At 32.5% G+C, this 22,046-nt stretch overlaps 1 pseudogene across 1 annotated transcript in view; it reads right to left on the minus strand.

The window, feature by feature from the left end:
- Positions 1 to 972: 972 nt before the first annotated feature.
- Positions 973 to 22,046, minus strand: part of LOC143242476 (U4/U6.U5 tri-snRNP-associated protein 1-like) — a 34,300-nt pseudogene continuing 13,226 nt past the window's right edge. Inside the window, exons 10-19 of the transcript XR_013022805.1 lie at positions 16,612 to 16,726; positions 15,773 to 15,858; positions 14,941 to 15,074; positions 8,644 to 8,805; positions 7,630 to 7,737; positions 6,118 to 6,202; positions 4,431 to 4,521; positions 3,607 to 3,829; positions 3,111 to 3,238; positions 973 to 1,852 (exon numbers count right to left, since the gene is read on the minus strand). The product of XR_013022805.1 is annotated as a U4/U6.U5 tri-snRNP-associated protein 1-like (transcript). The remainder of the gene's footprint in view (positions 1,853 to 3,110; positions 3,239 to 3,606; positions 3,830 to 4,430; positions 4,522 to 6,117; positions 6,203 to 7,629; positions 7,738 to 8,643; positions 8,806 to 14,940; positions 15,075 to 15,772; positions 15,859 to 16,611; positions 16,727 to 22,046) is intronic.

Genomic DNA, 22,046 nt, shown 5'->3' on the forward strand with positions numbered 1-22,046 from the left:
CACCATTGTTCAATACCACATGGTCACTTCAAACTAAACACCTTATCATGTTAAGCCACCTTCAGAGGTGTGTACCAGGTGTGGATACATGAGGGTTACAAAACCACTCAGCTGTGACTTGTTGTGCAGCCACTCTTAACTGAATAACAGTACAGTTAAGATGCTTCTACAGCATAAAATATGTAGCACATTCACTGGTATATCATGTCTTGAACCTTGGATCCCCAAAATGGAACTTAACACTGACACAACAATCAAGATAAATCATTAATTTGAAATGGACTTTAAAAAAAATTATAAACCAAAAAAACCATAAAATAAATAATTAAATGAAACCCTAATTATTAACTTACTGTAGTTTATCTAGTCGAAAGAATTTATTAATAGCAAGCTAAAATATTTTGAAAAACAAACTTGACCAGAACCCGCATGCATATAATCACACAAACTAGCTACTGTTTTTTGTCAAATCTCACATGTTCGAGACTTTGTTCATTTACTCACTTAATGAACCATTTTTGTTCATTCAGGTGCATACTTTAAAACAAATACAATCATTAGAAACTGTTAAATACATCTGTTGACAAGAAAACTATGGCTAAAATATTATAAATATACTTATCAGTGAGTTATATTTTTTGTTTTTTTAATTTGTAAAAACCAGTTTTTGAAATCTCTTAACAATACAGTATATCAAAGTTATGATTGTGGTTTTGCACCTAAGAACTTCCTATAACATTCCACATCAGTTTCAAAGATGTAATCGTTTTAAGGTTGTGAACTCTCAAGCCAATTTGTTTTAATATTTATTTAATATTAACATGTTCTTTATCAACTCAACTCCCAATTTGTTATGATAGAACAAGACACTACAATAATCACTTTGTACATAACATTTGTTTTAAGTATCTGAAAACAATAAAACTAAAGAGATTAATAACATTATGAGAAATAAAAACCAAAAATACATCGTGTGTGAAAAATATTACAGAAAATATTTTTATTCTGAAACTTGGAGGTTTTAAAATTGTGAAATAAGGAATCAGTTGAATAACAGATTGGTTACTGAGTTTTAAATAAAAAAAAGTTTTTAATTCCACATCAAATGAATCACAAAGGTATTTACACATTAACCTTCACATGGGAAACTTCATTTCTAATGTTATTAGGAAAAACAACAGTTTATTTTGTTAGCCATGCTGTTCAGGCAAATACCACCAGAGGACATAAAACATATTTCATATGTACACTACACAGAGAGCTGAATTTACTTTTATTTGAAATCCATTAATTAAAACACTAATTCCAAATGAACTATTTTTGAAATATCATAAACACAGTGAAAAATTTAGGCTTAGCATCTAATACCTTTATGAAGTCAAATCCATAAAAGTAGAAAATTTGTCAGTAAGGTGTGTGTGTCTAAACCATTCTTTTCACAATTACAATACGACTTTGATAGTATGAAAGAATTGTCATTTCAGTAAGTAAAATAATTCTGTGATTACTGTTTTACACAGTTGTATCCCATCGGCAGGAAAACAACCAAAAAATGGTAGTGGTGACAACTGGTTTATCCTACAACAAAACTAAGTGGTTATTTCAGAATTTTTATAGCACAGCAAAAGAACTTGAAACTTCAAAATTATTTTTCCTCTGCTGTTAAAAATCACTGATCTGTAAGTAAGCAACTTAATTCAGAAATGCAAGTAGCTTTTAGTCTTCTGTCATCAAACTGTATCATTGGATGTGGTGTCCACTTTTAGTCTTCTGTCATCAAACTGTATCACTGGATGTGGTGTCCACTTTCCACCATACAAAGACAAATCACTTGGGTTTAATTATTGTAGTCCTGGAAGAACAAAAGAAATTATTGTAAAATATTTACTGTCAGTGTTGTGTTGAACAATAACAAAGTTTCAGATTTATTCCTGTCATATAAATAAGCTCACTCAACAAAGATTTTAGGTTCAGCATCATGTTACCAACAAGTTCATTCAACAGTCTTATCATGTTACCAACAAGTTCATTCAACAGTCTTATCATGTTATTAACAAGTTAGTTACATGAAGATTCAGACTCAAACAAATTCATTCAAAAATCAAAAGTTATGAGTAAACAACTGATGTAAGACCAATCATTCCAAAATTGTAAAATTTTGCACAATACATTTTAGACACCAACACAACATGAACCGGTAGCTACACGTAAATAGAAAAGTTTCACGTATCAGCTACAAAGAAGATTGCAAGTGGTGGTTATACCAACAACTGTACATTTGTCTACTCACTTAATAACATAGAGTTAGTTCACTATCAAGCGAACAACAGGTTCACAATTACACTTTAAAACTGGTTTTAACACTCCTCTGAAAAGACGTTTCTAGTCCTGATTTCTCCAAGCCCGTTCCCCTGGCTGTGGTTTCGCTAGATAGTAGATAGGGACAGTGGGAATCTCGTTAATCCATTCATTAATGGATTTAAATGGCAATTTCATTTAAATACAAAATTATTAGCCTAATATTAATAACCTTTCAAGTCACTCTGGGGCCTAGTAGGCCCCACTTTTCGTAGGAGTGTTAATTTATATAAAAACTTAAACATATTTCAATACTGGTACATAAACACATATCATAACTTAAGGGGAATTCTGTAGAGTGCTCACCTCCAACATGCAGCACTGATCATAACTGGTTTTTAAAATCTACAAAGTGTGTCCATATCTTCATTGTTATCAACAGACACAGTTTTGTTTTGGCAGAACAATGAGCAGCACCACTCTACACATATCCACCAAGTTTCATCACAATCTGATTATTTTTGACTGAGCTATAGAGCACGAATAGTGTAAAAAATCATACCTCATAGTAAAGAAATACTTTTTATTTATGTCAAGGTGACAAAAATCCGTTCAGCTGTTCTTAAGATTCCTGCTAAAAAATACACACACACAGAAGTGAAAACATAACCTCCATCACTTCTGATGGCAGAAGTAACAACACATTAACCAACAATATTCAGTAACTATCTTTTGCCGTGAATGATGTAAACTCTTTTCAATGACAAAAGATGTTGAGTGGTGGTAAGAAACAGCATCTGTAATGTACTCACTGTGTTAGTGATAGAGCTTTGTTTCCACCACTCAGGATCAGATATGGAGATTGAAGCTCTTTCTGCTTTTCCTGCATCAAGTTTACAGTGTTCAGAGGAGTGTCAGTGGAACTCATCTGTCGCAGTTTCTAGATAATAAAACAAACCAGATATATTCAGACTGGTTAAATACACATATCAAATAGAAGCTGAATATTTTACTGGGCACCTAGTTAGAAAGTTTATAATCACAGCTATTTAAATTTCTAGACTGCTGGTAAAAGAAATTAAGTCAAATAAGAAACAGATCATTTGAAATACGCTTTCAAGAATTATTTTACTTTATTATAGAGTAAAGAAACAGTTTTAAAGTACCTCACCTTCTTGCTTTTGAATAAGTACAATTTGGATCAATTTAACCTCACATTTTACCCTTAAAATATTTCAAGAGCAACAGCACAAATCAGACACATCATGAAATAAGAAACGGATACATTATCACAAAAGTGGAACCTACTGCTTCCTGTTCCAATTTTTTTGCACGTTTATCCACTTTATTTTTCCCTGGACCCTTGCCGTGAAACTTGTGGCTGAGGTAGCGAAAAGCTTCTTTAGCATCAAGCAGTCTACCGCTGTCGTCTATGTACTCCAGCTTCACATCAGGTTTGTACCCTTCTTTATCTTTGAAGTCTGACAGTGGACCTACGTAACGATCTCTACGAGACGCTTTGTCGTCGTCACTGAAAGAAGTGCGAGTTATGATAACCAACTGAGCTTTAATGTCGCTTTATGTCAAAGATTAGCCAGAAGTAATAAAATTATTATAACAAATAGAAAAAATGTTAAAATTAAAATTATACGCCACAACCCAGTTTTTCATAAATCTATCTGAACAGTTCACATTTCTGTGTTTAATAAAGGATTAGGCAAAAAGAACAGAGATAACTGCCAGCATACAAATTAAGCACGATTTTAAAGCTTTGGATTGGTACTTTCAAAACACTATCTCTAATCCATTCATAGATTTTGTCATAACTGTAACCACCCAACCCAAGTTTTCTACAAGAGAAAAGGCATTTCATTCTGTAAACTAGACTACACTTCACATTAAAATAACTGGTATTAGAGGGAAACAAACGGAATATTCAATTGGTTAATCAATTTATAAACCTACAAGTTTTCCTGCAATTATTACCAGACCAATTTTCAGTTTTTCAGTCTCTGATGGACACACATGTTACTTAGCAACAGTCTCGTAATTGTGAATATACATTTTCTCTAAAAAGATTTTTTTTTTGAGGAAGGTAAGGAGGTGAAACATTAATAGGCTGAAATACTTACTAAAACTTTTCTTCAATGGTATAGCTCTGAGCTTGAAGATCACTATGTCTTTGGGCACTAACTGGTTTCTTTACCTCATTTTCCAAGTATCCTATTACAGTGAGATAATGACTTTACTAAATCAATACAAAAGTGTTTTCAGTAACTGCAAGTATTGTGTTTTATACACACATTAGAATTAAATAAATTGGTACAGGACAATGTAACTAAGCTGAAAATTAACAAAAGCATATCTTTATCACTGTTAACCTTGATATTAAGATATCTGTATCACTGAAACATTGATATTTATATGACAAAGAAATTTTAATATTTAGAAATAAACAGAGTCAGTGCAAAAATATACAGTTATTTAATATAAAACAGCTTTTCCAATCAGAAAGTTAAAACTGAATTATTCTATTCAGAGCTCAAATCTAACGTGGTTTTAAAAAGAATACATTAAGTTGTATAAATATTTAATATCAAGGAATGTTGAGAACAGATGTTTAACTGACAGCACATTATTAAAAACAATTTCACAATAGGTGATTCTTTAAGAAAGATTGATCGTTAACATTTACACAGGCGAGAATATTCAGAATAATACATTACCTTTCTTCATTGTGATCGTTAACATTTACACAGGCGAGAACATTCAGAACAATACATTACCTTTCTTCATTGTGATACGTTAACATTTACACAGACGAGAACATTCAGAATAATACATTACCTTTCTTCATTGTGATACGTTAACATTTACACAGGCGAGAACATTCAGAACAATACATTACCTTTCTTCATTGTGATCGTTAACATTTACACAGGCGAGAACATTCAGAATAATACATTACCTTTCTTCATTGTGATCGTTAACATTTACACAGGCGAGAACATTCAGAATAATACATTACCTTTCTTCATTGTGATACGTTAATATTTACACAGACGAGAACATTCAGAATAATACATTACCTTTCTTCATTGTGATACGTCAACATATACACAGAATATTACATCACCTTTCTTCATTGTGATGTTAACACGTACACAGAACAATACATTACCTTTCTTCATTGTGATATGTTAACACGTTACACAGAATATTATATTACCTTTCTTCATTGTGATATGTCAACTTGTACACAGGACAATACATTACCTTTTTTCATTGTGATATGTCAACATGTACACAGTATAATACAATACCTTTCTTCATTGTGATACGTTAACATTTACACAGACGAGAACATTCAGAATAATACATTACCTTTCTTCATTGTGATACGTTAACATTTACACAGACGAGAACATTCAGAATAATACATTACCTTTCTTCATTGTGATATGTCAACATGTACACAATATAATACATTACCTTTCTTCATTGTGATGTTAACACGCATTACAGAACAATACATTACCTTTCTTCATTGTGATATATTAACATGTACACAGTATAATACATTACCTTTCTTCATTGTGATATGTCAACATGTACACAGTATAATTATTACCTTTCTTCATTGTGATATGTCAACATGTACACAGTATAATACAATACCTTTCTTCATTGTGATATGTCAACATGTACACAGTATAATACATTACCTTTCTTCATTGTGATATGTTAACATGTACACAGTATAATACATTACCTTTCTTCATTGTGATATGTCAACATGTACACAGTATAATACAATACCTTTCTTCATTGCTAACTGAAGGGCTGCAGCCATTCCAGTGCTAACATCTGGTTCTTCTTCTAAGATTGGAATACTTTCCTGGTTCTAGGTAGAAAAACAATTCACAGTTTGTCAAATGTTTCAACAACAGTTGTAATTTATAACATGTTAAGCATCATGTTATTATCTGTTCAGATGTAAGGTACAACCTTTAATTAAAACCTTTTGAACACAGTATCTAGTGCATTTTTACAAGGGCAAATACCATCATCATGTTATCCCAAGCTTCATCTGGTTTCTCTCCTCCGGTCACCTGAAGATATAATTGAAATGTTAGCATTTTCACTCTCCCCAGTCATAATTATTAATGACGGGTGGGGTATTTGTTTTTGTTTATTTCATGAAAATTTACCCAATGGCTATACGCAATAGTCATCCCTAATTTGGAAGTAGCAAACGAGAACTAATTGGAAGTTACGCCTAAAATTACTTGAATTTTCTAGTGTGAATAAATCTTGTGAACATTCAAATCAAAGCTACAAATAAGTGGCCTGTAAACATGATTGTAACTTATTTTTAATTCAGATAGTTTGATAACTATTAATTATCTAGGTTGATGGTACCAAAAACTGTAAAATTGAACAGACTACACAGTTCGTTTTGCAACTTTCAAGTTTCAAAAGCTAATAACGTCACAAATGAAACATTTTAAATCTTTGAATTATTTTCTTTTAGGCAATCTGTTTACCATAAAGCTCTTCTATTCTTCCTTACCCAGACCAAAGATTACTAAATGTTTAGTTATAATGTCACACATCTTTCAATAATCTATTTCATTGTTTTGTACTGGTTATACACAATGAATTTTATTGGTTCCAGTGCTTTTTTATTTTACTACAGTAGTTAGTTCAACAGTTCCTTTCTGCTTTACAAAAAAATGCACTTTTAACATGAAACTAGTCATGTGGAATTCATCTGAGCATGATTTTAGACACTAGGGAAAGGGAGGGTGAAACTGTATGTAATTTCCAAAAGAATACAAAAGCAACTTTTATAAACAAAACTAAATACTTTGTACTTATATTAGCAGATGGACAAGGATAAGAGATATTAAAATGCTAAATTATTTTAAACATTTGATGTAAGCTGTTACATTAATAAATATGAAACACAATTATGAGTGACAATGAAGTAGCTGAAATCAAGAATACATGGAAAAGAATGAAAGGCCATACTATAACACAATTACATCATCAACACACACTTTAATGGCTTATATAATTTTACAGAGTCTAGAAAAATTTCATAGTAATTATAGTACAATCTTTGGTGCAATAAAAATAAAAGATACATCATACAAACCTAAACCTGAGCTAAAATGCAAGAAAGGATTTGGGTGCAAATATATTTAAAACATTTGTGTTGAAATGAATACAGTGATTACACATGTATTACAACCTAAGTAAGACATTTGGAAAGGACTGATATCACATGAAGTTCAAGACATCTTTATTAAACATATGTTTACTCACATTAATCTCCACAGGTTTGTCATCAATATCAACTTCATTCCAAGCTCCTCGGTTTTGAGCTTCTAATTCTTTAAGTTGCTGTTCCTCCATCAATTCCCCGTTCAAGTCCTGTGAGATGAGGAAGACACACATCATTCAGTTACATTAAAATTATTTAGTGCACTATTACCATTAGTATATGTAAGTTCAGGTATAATTCCAACTGATAGCCAAAACAAAGAAGAGTGGGTAAGTAAATTATTGTTAAACATTAACTAACTAGTATGAATAGAGATATTTTTAGGTTAGTTAAGATCAGATTAGGTAAAATAAATAATATTATAACAAAAATGTTTGTGAGGCACACATGTGAGTAACACATAAATAATGTATGTAATTCAATAGCATAATGTGAGCTGCACATGCTTCAAGTGAATTACAACTTATCATGGTGAGGATGGAAACAAAAGAATAAAATTTAATTATGAAAAGACGTTACAACTTAAAGTCTGTTTGTTTCTTTGTTTTGAATTTCATAGAAAGCTACTTGAGGGCTATCTGTGCTAGCTGTCCCTGATTTAGCAGTGTAAGACTAGAGGGAAGGCAGCTAGTCATCACCACCCACCGCCAACTATTGAACTACTCTTTTACCAGTGAACAGTGGGATTGATCATTACATTATAATGCCCCATGACTGAAAGGGCAAGCATGTTTGGTGCGACCGAAAACGAACACGCAACCCTCAGACTACGAGTCGAACACCTTAACCCACCTGGCCATGCCTGGCCAACTTAAAGCTACTTAGGATGAACTAATGTGGTTTCATGTTACAATTTAAAGTCATTCTAGATATAACAAAAGGAAATTCAGATTCTTTTTTTTTTTTTTTGGGGGGTTAGTTACAAGGTCAAATTGATCAAGACCGTGTTGAGAGTTAAATTTTAATGTATCTCTGTAAGAAGTTCTGACTGGCACAGGGTTAACAATATTATTAAACTCTGTCTACTATAAAATCAACATTACAGAAATTCTAACCATGATTTCATCAGCTTCATCCTCTCGATTTCCCGACATCCCATAAGTGGGAATGTCTCCAAGGTTCCGACAAAACTCAGCTGTGGAGTTTAAGACAATGCTCCCAATTTTCTCAGCAGATTCTTCCTGTTTAGGTTCCTTTTTAAGGGCAACCTCAGCCACCTGAAAATGCAAATGAAATTAGTTACCAATAAAAGTTTTCATAACTAAAACATAACAAGTAGACATAGGAATAAACCAAAAAATTTTACATGTAAAAATTACCTCTAACCTGGTTGGTAATACAACACAGTGTTATGGTAATTAGTTATAAGAATGAAGGAATATATAAGCAGGTTTTTTTCTTCAATGATACATTTATTATGTAGTAACAAAAAAATTTGTCACAACACAACAAAAAACTGTGAAAACACTTTACATTCAAAGTTTGTAAAAAACTCGATTGGTTTAAAAATTGGAACAAATTTTACAATTGTACATAAGAAGTAAAATCTGATACCCAACAAGGAGTGAAATAAAAAGGTAAAAGCAAATCCAGAATGGTATTATGTAGTACTTCAAGAATGAAACACTAGGTTTTCACCACACGTTACCTCATCACAAAGTAAGACTAAAGCTTGAAAGAGTATGGCATGCTGTAAACAAATCCAGAATGGTATTATGTAGTACTTCAAGAATGAAACACTAGGTTTTCACCACATGTTACCTCATCACAAAGTAAGACTAAAGCTTGAAAGAGTATGGCATGCTGTAAACAAATCCAGAATGGTATTATGTAGTACTTCAAGAATGAAACACTAGGTTTTCACCACACGTTACCTCATCACAAAGTAAGACTAAAGCTTGAAAGAGCATGCTGTAAACAAATCCAGAATGGTATTATGTAGTACTTAAGAATGAAACAGTAGGTTTTCACCACACGTTACCTCATCACAAAGTAAGACTAAAGCTTGAAAGAGTATGCTGTAAACAAATCCAGAATGGTATTATGTAGTACTTTAAGAATGAAACACTAGGTTTTCACGACATGTTACCTCATCACAAAGTAAGACTAAAGCTTGAAAGAGTATGGCATGCTGTAAACAAATCCAGAATGGTTATTATGTAGTACTTCAAAAATGAAACACTAGGTTTTCAAGACACGTTACTTCATCACAAAGTAAGACTAAAGCTTGAAAGAGTATGGCATGCTGTAAACAAATCCAGAATGGTTATTATGTAGTACTTCAAGAGTGAAACACTAGGTTTTCACCACACGTTACCTCATCACAAAGTAAGACTAAAGCTTGAAAGAGTATGGCATGCTGTAAACAAATCCAGAATGGTTATTATGTAGTACTTCAAGAATGAAACACTAGGTTTTCACCACATGTTACCTCATCACAAAGTAAGACTAAAGCTTGAAAGAGCATGCTCTAAACAAATCCAGAATGTTATTATGTAGTACTTCAAGAATAAAACACTAGGTTTTCACCACATGTTACCTCATCACAAAGTAAGACTAAAGCTTGATAGAGCATGCTGTAAACAAATCCAGAATGGTATTATGTAGTACTTCAAGAATGAAACACTAGGTTTTCACCACATGTTACCTCATCACAAAGTAAGACTAAAGCTTGAAAGAGTATGGCATGCTGTAAACAAATCCAGAATGGTATTATGTAGTACTTCAAGAATGAAACACTAGGTTTTCACCACATGTTACCTCATCACAAAGTAAGACTAAAGCTTGAAAGAGCATGCTGTAAACAAATCCAGAATGGTATTATGTAGTACTTCAAGAATGAAACACTAGGTTTTCACCACATGTTACCTCATCACAAAGTAAGACTAAAGCTTGAAAGAGCATGCTGTAAACAAATCCAGAATGGTATTATGTAGTACTTCAAGAATGAAACACTAGGTTTTCACCACACGTTACCTCATCACAAAGTAAGACTAAAGCTTGAAAGAGCATGGCATGCTGTAAACAAATCCAGAATGGTTATTATGTATTACTTCAAGAATGAAACACTAGGTTTTCACCACATGTTACCTCATCACAAAGTAAGACTAAAGCTTGAAAGAGCATGCTGTAAACAAATCCAGAATGTTATTATGTAGTACTTCAAGAATGAAACACTAGGTTTTCACCACATGTTACCTCATCACAAAGTAAGACTAAAGCTTGAAAGAGTATGGCATGCTGTAAACAAATCCAGAATGGTTATTATGTAGTACTTCAAGAGTGAAACACTATGTTTTCACCACACGTTACCTCATCACAAAGTAAGACTAAAGCTTGAAAGAGTATGGCATGCTGTAAACAAATCGAGAATGGTTATTATGTAGTACTTCAAGAATGAAACACTAGGTTTTCACCACACGTTACCTCATCACAAAGTAAGACTAAAGCTTGAAAGAGCATGCTGTAAACAAATCCAGAATGGTATTATGTAGTACTTCAAGAATGAAACACTAGGTTTTCACCACACGTTATCTCATCACAAAGTAAGACTAAAGCTTGAAAGAGCATGCTGTAAACAAATCCAGAATGGTATTATGTAGTACTTCAAGAATGAAACACTAGGTTTTCACCACACGTTACCTCATCACAAAGTAAGACTAAAGCTTGAAAGAGCATGCTGTAAACAAATCCAGAATGGTATTATGTAGTACTTCAAGAATGAAACACTAGGTTTTCACCACACGTTACCTCATCACAAAGTAAGACTAAAGCTTGAAAGAGTATGGCATGCTGTAAACAAATCCAGAATGGTTATTATGTAGTACTTCAAGAATGAAACACTAGGTTTTCACCACACGTTACCTCATCACAAAGTAAAACTAAAGCTTGAAAGAGTATGCTGTAAACAAATCCAGAATGTTATTATGTAGTACTTCAAGAATGAAACACTAGGTTTTCACCACACGTTACCTCATCACAAAGTAAGACTAAAGCTTGAAAAAGTATGGCATGCTGTAAACAAATCCAGAATGGTTATTATGTAGTACTTCAAGAATGAAACACTAGGTTTTCACCACACGTTACCTCATCACAAAGTAAGACTAAAGCTTGAAAGAGTATGGCATGCTGTAAACATCTCCAGAATGGTATTATGTAGTACTTCAAGAATGAAACACTAGGTTTTCACCACACGTTACCTCATCACAAAGTAAGACTAAAGCTTGAAAGAGTATGCTGTAAACAAATCCAGAATGTTATTATGTAGTACTTCAAGAATGAAACACTAGGTTTTCACCACATGTTACCTCATCACAAAGTAAGACTAAAGCTTGAAAGAGCATGGCATGCTGTAAACAAATCCAGAATGGTTATTATGTATTACTTCAAGAATGAAACACTAGGTTTTCACCACATGTTACCTCATCACAAAGTAAGACTAAAGCTTGAAAGAGCATGCTGTAAACAAATCCAGAATGTTATTATGTAGTACTTCAAGAATGAAACACTAGGTTTTCACCACATGTTACCTCATCACAAAGTAAGACTAAAGCTTGAAAAGTATGGCATGCTGTAAACAAATCCAGAATGGTTATTATGTAGTACTTCAAGAGTGAAACACTAGGTTTTCACCACACGTTACCTCATCACAAAGTAAGACTAAAGCTTGAAAGAGTATGGCATGCTGTAAACAAATCGAGAATGGTTATTATGTAGTACTTCAAGAATGAAACACTAGGTTTTCACCACACGTTACCTCATCACAAAGTAAGACTAAAGCTTGAAAGAGCATGGCATGCTGTAAACAAATCCAGAATGGTATTATGTAGTACTTCAAGAATGAAACACTAGGTTTTCACCACACGTTACCTCATCACAAAGTAAGACTAAAGCTTGAAAGAGCATGCTGTAAACAAATCCAGAATGGTATTATGTAGTACTTCAAGAATGAAACACTAGGTTTTCACCACACGCTACCTCATCACAAAGTAAGACTAAAGCTTGAAAGAGCATGCTGTAAACAAATCCAGAATGGTATTATGTAGTACTTCAAGAATGAAACACTAGGTTTTCACCACACGTTACCTCATCACAAAGTAAGACTAAAGCTTGAAAGAGTATGGCATGCTGTAAACAAATCCAGAATGGTTATTATGTAGTACTTCAAGAATGAAACACTAGGTTTTCACCACACGTTACCTCATCACAAAGTAAGACTAAAGCTTGAAAGAGTATGCTGTAAACAAATCCAGAATGTTATTATGTAGTACTTCAAGAATGAAACACTAGGTTTTCACCACACGTTACCTCATCACAAAGTAAGACTAAAGCTTGAAAAAGTATGGCATGCTGTAAACAAATCCAGAATGGTTATTATGTAGTACTTCAAGAATGAAACACTAGGTTTTCACCACACGTTACCTCATCACAAAGTAAGACTAAAGCTTGAAAGAGTATGGCATGCTGTAAACAAATCCAGAATGGTTATTATGTAGTACTTCAAGAATGAAACACTAGGTTTTCACCACACGTTACCTCATCACAAAGTAAGACTAAAGCTTGAAAGAGCATGCTGTAAACAAATCCAGAATGGTATTATGTAGTACTTCAAGAATGAAACACTAGGTTTTCACCACACGTTACCTCATCACAAAGTAAGACTAAAGCTTGAAAGAGCATGCTGTAAACAAATCCAGAATGGTATTATGTAGTACTTCAAGAATGAAACACTAGGTTTTCACCACACGTTACCTCATCACAAAGTAAGACTAAAGCTTGAAAGAGCATGCTGTAAACAAATCCAGAATGGTATTATGTAGTACTTCAAGAATGAAACACTAGGTTTTCACGACACGTTACCTCATCACAAAGTAAAACTAAAGCTTGAAAGAGTATGCTGTAAACAAATCCAGAATGTTATTATGTAGTACTTCAAGAATGAAACACTAGGTTTTCACCACATGCGTTACCTCATCACAAAGTAAGACTAAAGCTTGAAAAGTATGGCATGCTGTAAACAAATCCAGAATGGTTATTATGTAGTACTTCAAGAATGAAACACTAGGTTTTCACCACACGTTACCTCATCACAAAGTAAGACTAAAGCTTGAAAGAGCATGCTGTAAACAAATCCAGAATGGTATTATGTAGTACTTCAAGAATGAAACACTAGGTTTTCACCACACGTTACCTCATCACAAAGTAAGACTAAAGCTTGAAAGAGTATGCTGTAAACAAATCCAGAATGTTATTATGTAGTACTTCAAGAATGAAACACTAGGTTTTCACCACATGTTACCTCATCACAAAGTAAGACTAAAGCTTGAAAGAGTATGCTGTAAACAAATCCAGAATGGTATCATGTAGTACTTCAAGAATGAAACACTAGGTTTTCACCACACGTTACCTCATCACAAAGTAAGACTAAAGCTTGAAAGAGTATGCTGTAAACAAATCCAGAATGCTATTATGTAGTACTTCAAGAATGAAACATTAGGTTTTCACCACACGTTACCTCATCACAAAGTAAGACTAAAGCTTGAAAGAGTATGCTGTAAACAAATCCAGAATGTTATTATGTAGTACTTCAAGAATGAAACACTAGGTTTTCACCACACGTTACCTCATCACAAAGTAAGACTAAAGCTTGAAAGAGTATGCTGTAAACAAATCCAGAATGTTATTATGTAGTACTTCAAGAATGAAACACTAGGTTTTCACCACATGTTACCTCATCACAAAGTAAGACTAAAGCTTGAAAGAGTATGCTGTAAACAAATCCAGAATGGTATCATGTAGTACTTCAAGAATGAAACACTAGGTTTTCACCACACGTTACCTCATCACAAAGTAAGACTAAAGCTTGAAAGAGTATGCTGTAAACAAATCCAGAATGCTATTATGTAGTACTTCAAGAATGAAACACTAGGTTTTCACCACACGTTACCTCATCACAAAGTAAGACTAAAGCTTGAAAGAGTATGGCATGCTGTAAACAAATCCAGAATGGTATTATGTAGTACTTCAAGAATGAAACATTAGGTTTTCACCACACGTTACCTCATCACAAAGTAAGACTAAAGCTTGAAAGAGTATGCTGTAAACAAATCCAGAATGTTATTATGTAGTACTTCAAGAATGAAACACTAGGTTTTCACCACACGTTACCTCATCACAAAGTAAGACTAAAGCTAGAAAGAGTATGGCATGCTGTAAACAAATCGAGAATGGTTATTATGTAGTACTTCAAGAATGAAACACTAGGTTTTCATCACATGTTACCTCATCACAAAGTAAGACTAAAGCTTGAAAGAGCATGCTGTAAAGAAATCCAGAATGGTTATTATGCTTGCCTTTTCTATTCCTGTATTAAGAGACTCCTTCTGTTTCAGCTTACGAGCTTTGTTCAAGGCAGACTGAAGTTCTGATTCAGCATGGTCCTCTTCAACAAACACTCCAGTCAAATCTTCTTCTGGGCCAACTATTTCTGTTTATAAATTTGAAACATTTTAAAATAAAAGCTCTAGTGTAGATTTTTTTATATGCCAGGATTTTGCCTTACAAAGTCTTTACCTTTTGAAATATTGTTAATTTTGTGAAACGATCTGATCTGCTGCAGCAAATGTATGACATTCTATGAAAAGAAACTTGTTCCAATTTGTAAACTTACCTAAAATACCTTAACTGATGCCAGAAATTACATACAAGTAATTTATAATTGAACATTCTTTAAAGAAAAAAATTATACAAATTAATTTGAGATGGTTTCACTTCGATTTGAATACATAAAACAAAAACTGTTCCTTACTTAGTGAATCTTTCTTTATTGGACTGATTTTATTACAAGCCGCTCTCCATTGTACAAATCTGTTCTAAATAATACAGCTATCAATATTAAACTTAAGATACATCTATTACTGTGGATAACTTTATAGAACCTTTAAAATCACTGAGAACAAATTTTTATACTTAAGAGTAACCTATGGTGTTACAAAACTGGCAGAATAAAGGTATTGTTAAATAAACAACACTTGAGTTAAAAAAGGAAAAATGATGAAAGTTTTATTCATATATAGATGAGAAAGCATCGATTCTTAATCACATTACGAGGAATCTTATATTCATTAGTGTTAAAAGTTATTTCAAATAAATCATCATAAGTAGCTTAGATATCTAATTAATTACCACTATATTCAGCTTCATCTATTTCCACATCTTCTCCTTTCTTACTGTCATCTTCTGCTTCTAATACGGACTCTTGATCTACAGATCTGGATGTTATGAAAGTGGACAAGAACTTACTGCATTTAAATAGTTTCTTTGTCAGTGTAAACACACATGCATCACAATTATTATTTCACTTCCTATATGTAGATGTAATATAGGGCAAAGTAAGTAATAGTTGGGCTAGTAGAATTATACCTGGACTTCACATTAAAAGTATTTTACCATAACGAAAAGTCCACGGAGAAATCCACAAATTAATTTTTGTGTTACAAATCTTAAACAACAATAATCGTTGGGCATATTAATTGAATACATAAAACTAATTGATTGTTCTCACAAGAAACTTAGAATGGTGATAATGAAAGACATGTTTTCATTGGTTGATAATTTTTGTAAGTCTTGATGCTAACTGATCAAGATGAATAACCTTTTATAAATGAAATACTCATAATGTCAATATTTTGATTACCTGGAATAAAAACATACCTACTGGAAACACTCATTTTTTGGGCCATTAGTGTTTGACCATAATTTCATTTAACTGCTCATTCGATGTAATAATTACACATTTAATAAATGCTTATAGATAATTTAACCAAGTTAACTGTCTATCCTTAGAAGTCTCCAGATGATTTACGGAAGAAAATTACTGTAAAAATAAAGATGCTTGATTAACATTCAATTAAACTCGGTTACATCTGATACTTGTGAAGATTCGACTTTCTATCAGTTACAGAATTTTTTTTGTGTCATCTTAAAGGCATATTTACACTTCTCTTAAATGTGAATGTTCTTACGTTGACCCCGAGTGACTGGTTAAAGTCTGTTCTGGAAGTGGTAGCAAATCGTCTGGCTTTAGAATTCCCGCTTCGCGACTTTTCTCACTTTCTTTTTGGACTTTCTGAACCGCACCTGAGGAATCAGGAAGTTCCTATGAATATAACACACAAAGAACAAAAGTAACAGATACTAGCTTAACTGCTGCATTCTAACAGGAGACAAATACAATAATTCTGTTCTACTTCATACATTCAAGATCTTTAATTTGAGAATAATACAGACAACACTGTACATAGCATATCCTAAAGAAAGGTTGTAACTAGCCTCCACTATTTATTATACCAACAGTTTGAAATTTTGTAGTTTCATTCATTTTTACATCACTCATTTCTAAGGATGCTGAGAAACCAGAAAGGACCGAGTCATATCAAAACACATAATTCATAGAAAAGTTTATACAGAGAAACCAGAAAGGACCGAGTCATATCAAAACACATAATTCATAGAAAAGTTTATACAGAGAAACCAGAAAGGACCGAGTCATATCAAAACACATAATTCATAGAAGAGTTTATACAGAGAAACCAGAAGGGACCGAGTCATATCAAAACACATAATTCATAGAAAAGTTTATACAGAGAAACCAGAAGGGACCGAGTCATATCAAAACACATAATTCACAGAAAAGTTTATACAGAGAAACCAGAAAGGACCGAGTCATATCAAAACACATAATTCATAGAAAATTTTATGCAGAGAAACCAGAAAGGACCGAGTCATATCAAAACACATAATTCATAGAAAAGTTTATACAGAGAAACCAGAAAGGACCGAGTCATATCAAAACACACAATTCATAGAAAAGTTTATACAGAGAAACCAGAAAGGACCGAGTCATATCAAAACACATAATTCATAGAAAAGTTTATGCAGAGAAACCAGAAAGGACCGAGTCATATCAAAACACATAATTCATAGAAAATTGTATACAGAGAAACCAGAAAGGACCGAGTCATATCAAAACACATAATTCATAGAAAAGTTTATACAGAGAAACCAGAAAGGACCGAGTCATATAAAAACACATAATTCATAGAAAAGTTTATACAGAGAAACCAGAAGGGACCGAGTCATATCAAAACACATAATTCATAGAAAATTTTATACAGAGAAACCAGAAAGGACCGAGTCATATCAAAACACATAATTCATAGAAAATTTTATGCAGAGAAACCAGAAAGGACCGAGTCATATCAAAACACATAATTCATAGAAAATTTTATACAGAGAAACCAGAAAGGACCGAGTCATATCAAAACACATAATTCATAGAAAAGTTTATACAGAGAAACCAGAAAGGACCGAGTCATATCAAAACACATAATTCATAGAAAAGTTTATGCAGAGAAACCAGAAAGGACCGAGTCATATCAAAACACATAATTCATAGAAAATTTTATACAGAGAAACCAGAAAGGACCGAAGTCATATCAAAACACATAATTCATAGAAAATTTTATACAGAGAAACCAGAAAGGACCGAAGTCATATCAAAACACATAATTCATAGAAAAGTTTATACAGAGAAACCAGAAGGGACCGAAATCATATCAAAACACATAATTCATAGAAAAGTTTATACAGAGAAACCAGAAAGGGCCGAGTCATATCAAAACACATAATTCATAGAAAAGTTTATACAGAGAAACCAGAAAGGGCCGAGTCATATCAAAACACATAATTCATAGAAAAGTTTATACAGAGAAACCAGAAAGGGCCGAAGTCATATCAAAACACATAATTCATAGAAAAGTTTATACAGAGAAACCAGAAAGGACCGAAGTCATATCAAAACACATAATTCATAGAAAAGTTTATACAGAGAAACCAGAAAGGACCGAAATCATATCAAAACACATAATTCATAGAAAATTTTATACAGAGAAACCAGAAAGGACCGAGTCATATCAAAACACATAATTCATAGAAAATTTTATACAGAGAAACCAGAAAGGACCGAGTCATATCAAAACACATAATTCATAGAAAAGTTTATACAGAGAAACCAGAAAGGACCGAGTCATATCAAAACACACAGTTCATAGAAAAGTTTATGCAGAGAAACCAGAAAGGACCGAAGTCATATCAAAACACACAATTCATAGAAAAGTTTATGCAGAGAAACCAGAAAGGACCGAAGTCATATCAAAACACACAATTCATAGAAAAGTTTATGCAGAGAAACCAGAAAGGACCGAAGTCATATCAAAACACATAATTCATAGAAAAGTTTATGCAGAGAAACCAGAAAGGACCGAGTCATATCAAAACACATAATTCATAGAAAATTTTATACAGAGAAACCAGAAAGGACCGAGTCATATCAAAACACATAATTCATAGAAAAGTTTATACAGAGAAACCAGAAAGGACCGAGTCATATCAAAACACATAATTCATAGAGAATTTTATACAGAGAAACCAGAAAGGACCGAGTCATATCAAAACACATAATTCATAGAAAATTTTATACAGAGAAACCAGAAAGGACCGAAGTCATATCAAAACACATAATTCATAGAAAATTTTATACAGAGAAACCAGAAAGGACCGAGTCATATCAAAACACATAATTCATAGAAAATTTTATACAGAGAAACCAGAAAGTTTATAAAACTTTCACAACAATAAGTACTGATATATTTATCTTACAGAAAGGACAGTACTCATGTTTGTTATTTATTTTAAACCTTGGCAATGCATATAAATAAAACTATTTGCATAATTTATAATCCACAATTTAAGCAAATAACATTTCCATTATGCATTCCACAGCTTACACAAGTAGTTTATAAATACACATGATTATAATTGAAAAACAAGATATTTTCTTGTATGCAAATCAATACTGGAAAAGCTTTCTAATCCTGTGTGGAAATGTAACAAAATGTACTGGTTTGTGTGAATAAAATGATTCAAAGCAGGTTTTATTTCTGCCACATATCTGGCATGTAACGGCACTATTTCTGCCACATATCTGGCATGTAACAGCACATATTAAAGGGTAGAGGTTTGCCAGCCAGATATTGTGGTGAATATCCAATCTCTAGATTTTTACTTTATTTACATATTTTTTAATAGCCACAAGCCATGAACTGAAATTATAAAACATTAAAATATTATTTCGTGACGTGAGAGAAAATCAAAACATAATAAGTGTACTGTCTTTACCATTTTCCATCCTCTAGTTTCATAAATGATTTTTTCTTTCTTATTAACATGGTAAAACTATATACATACTAATATTTCTCAAGATTGAAATGTTAAACTAAATATGTTTCAGTCTCTGAGCCTCCATCATGGGTTAACACAGCCTCACCAAATGCATCCTAAACTTAGTCATAACAAACAAACTGGTGGCAACCATGTGCAGTTATCTAAATCAGCAACAGCATATGGCACAGCCATCACAAAAGCCATGACATTTTATGAAATATGACAAGTATAACAGTACGAAATTCAGTATTGTTTGTTTAGCACCTTCCATGACAGTTAGGTGCATTGCACCTAATACATAACCACAACAAAGTAATCAATAATATTTTGTTGCACATCTTCACAAAATTTTGCAAGCTTTCAGAAATCATTACACATCTATTGTACACACACACACACACACACACAAAATCAGATGTTTTAATCAATTCTGTTTTCTAAAAATATCTTAGCAAATGGAGGAAGTCAAACTCTCACACAGTATTAAATTTTCCATATTAATAATCATTTCCATGTTAAAATTAAAAATACTTTTTGTCACCTGAAAATTCACAGATTTCACTTTAGTAATATTTAAAACCTCTTAAATAAATATCAAGTTTTTATTTCAGAAAAGCTTTAAGAATTTCATTTGTTACTTTCTCTCCCCTAATTCTGTACAGTGTAGGTCAATTTGAAATACCTCAAACCCATCATAAATAATTATTAAATAAATATAAATTATCTTTTATTTTTGTTTTACTTTCTAGGAAGATCACGAATTTCAACATGCAACCATAAACTGTTCATTCCAAAAAAGATTAAAACTTGTAACAGTGTGCATTTATTTGATTTTATTATTCTACTGAAATATGAACCATGTTTAATAATCCTACCACACAAGTTGTAAATCATTTGGCAAACATGCAGCTCATAATATTACAGTACCAAATTCTGTAATGCTCATCCATACTGAAGAACTTGTTTTCAATATTTTTACCTAATCTCACCCTAAAAGTTTCTCATATTTACCTTTCAGTTACTTTTATAATAATAAATAAATAATAAAAATAATAAATAAGTAAAATGCACAGAAAACAAAATATAATATTTACCTGTTGTTCGCTTCTGCTCTCAAATGTCAATGTAACTTAAGCCTCTCTTTTGTTCATGTTTTAATACCAATTGTTCTACTACAGTAGATAATTTTAGCTTAAGTAATGCATCTAAAAAACACTCAATGATAACATTTAAAACAGCAGACGACGTACTGTAGCTACAATGAATTTTTCTGGTTTTCTAAATATACAATATGAGGAGTTAAATATTCATCTCAGTTCATTAAGGTGTTTCCAGTGGGTATATAAAGTTTCAGTATAATTCTCTCTATAGAAGACAGCATAGTGTAAAACATAAGACAGAACTATTAACAACTGTGAAACAAAGAATGTGACAAGTTGGTGTGGTAAGGGAGAGGCCTGGTTTTTTAGTTTCTGGCTCTGTAAACAAATAATATTGAAAGTTAAAAAAATGTGCTTTTCCTGATTAATAACCATATTATAAGTAATTATAATTCTGTGCTTCTGGGAGGTATGGTAAATAAATTAGAGAAAAAGAAAGACGTAGAGAGGAAATACAACAATTCTTGTACACCAGAGTAAAAACTGATGGTTTGAAAAATGTAGAGAGGAAATACCACAATTCTTGTACACCAGAGTAAAAACTGATGGTTTGAAAAATGTAGAGAGGAAATACCACAATTCTCGTACACTAGAGTGAAAACTGATGGTTTGAAAAATGTAGAGAGGAAATACCACAATTCTCGTACACTAGAGTGAAAACTGATGGTTTGAAAAATGTAGAGAGGAAATACCACAATTCTTGTACACTAGAGTGAAAACTGATGGTTTGAAAGATGTAGAGGAAATACCACAATTCTTGTACACTAGAGTGAAAACTGATGGTTTGAAAAATGTAGAGAGGAAATACCACAATTCTTGTACACTAGAGTAAAAACTGATGGTTTGAAAAATGTAGAGAGGAAATACCACAATTCTTGTACACTAGAGTGAAAACTGATGGTTTGAAAAATGTAGAGAGGAAATACCACAATTCTTGTACACTAGAGTGAAAACTGATGGTTTGAAAAATGTAGAGAGGAAATACCACAATTCTTGTACACTAGAGTGAAAACTGA

Source organism: Tachypleus tridentatus, unplaced genomic scaffold (assembly GCF_004210375.1).
Source record: "Tachypleus tridentatus isolate NWPU-2018 unplaced genomic scaffold, ASM421037v1 Hic_cluster_2, whole genome shotgun sequence".
NCBI lineage: Eukaryota > Metazoa > Arthropoda > Merostomata > Xiphosura > Limulidae > Tachypleus > Tachypleus tridentatus.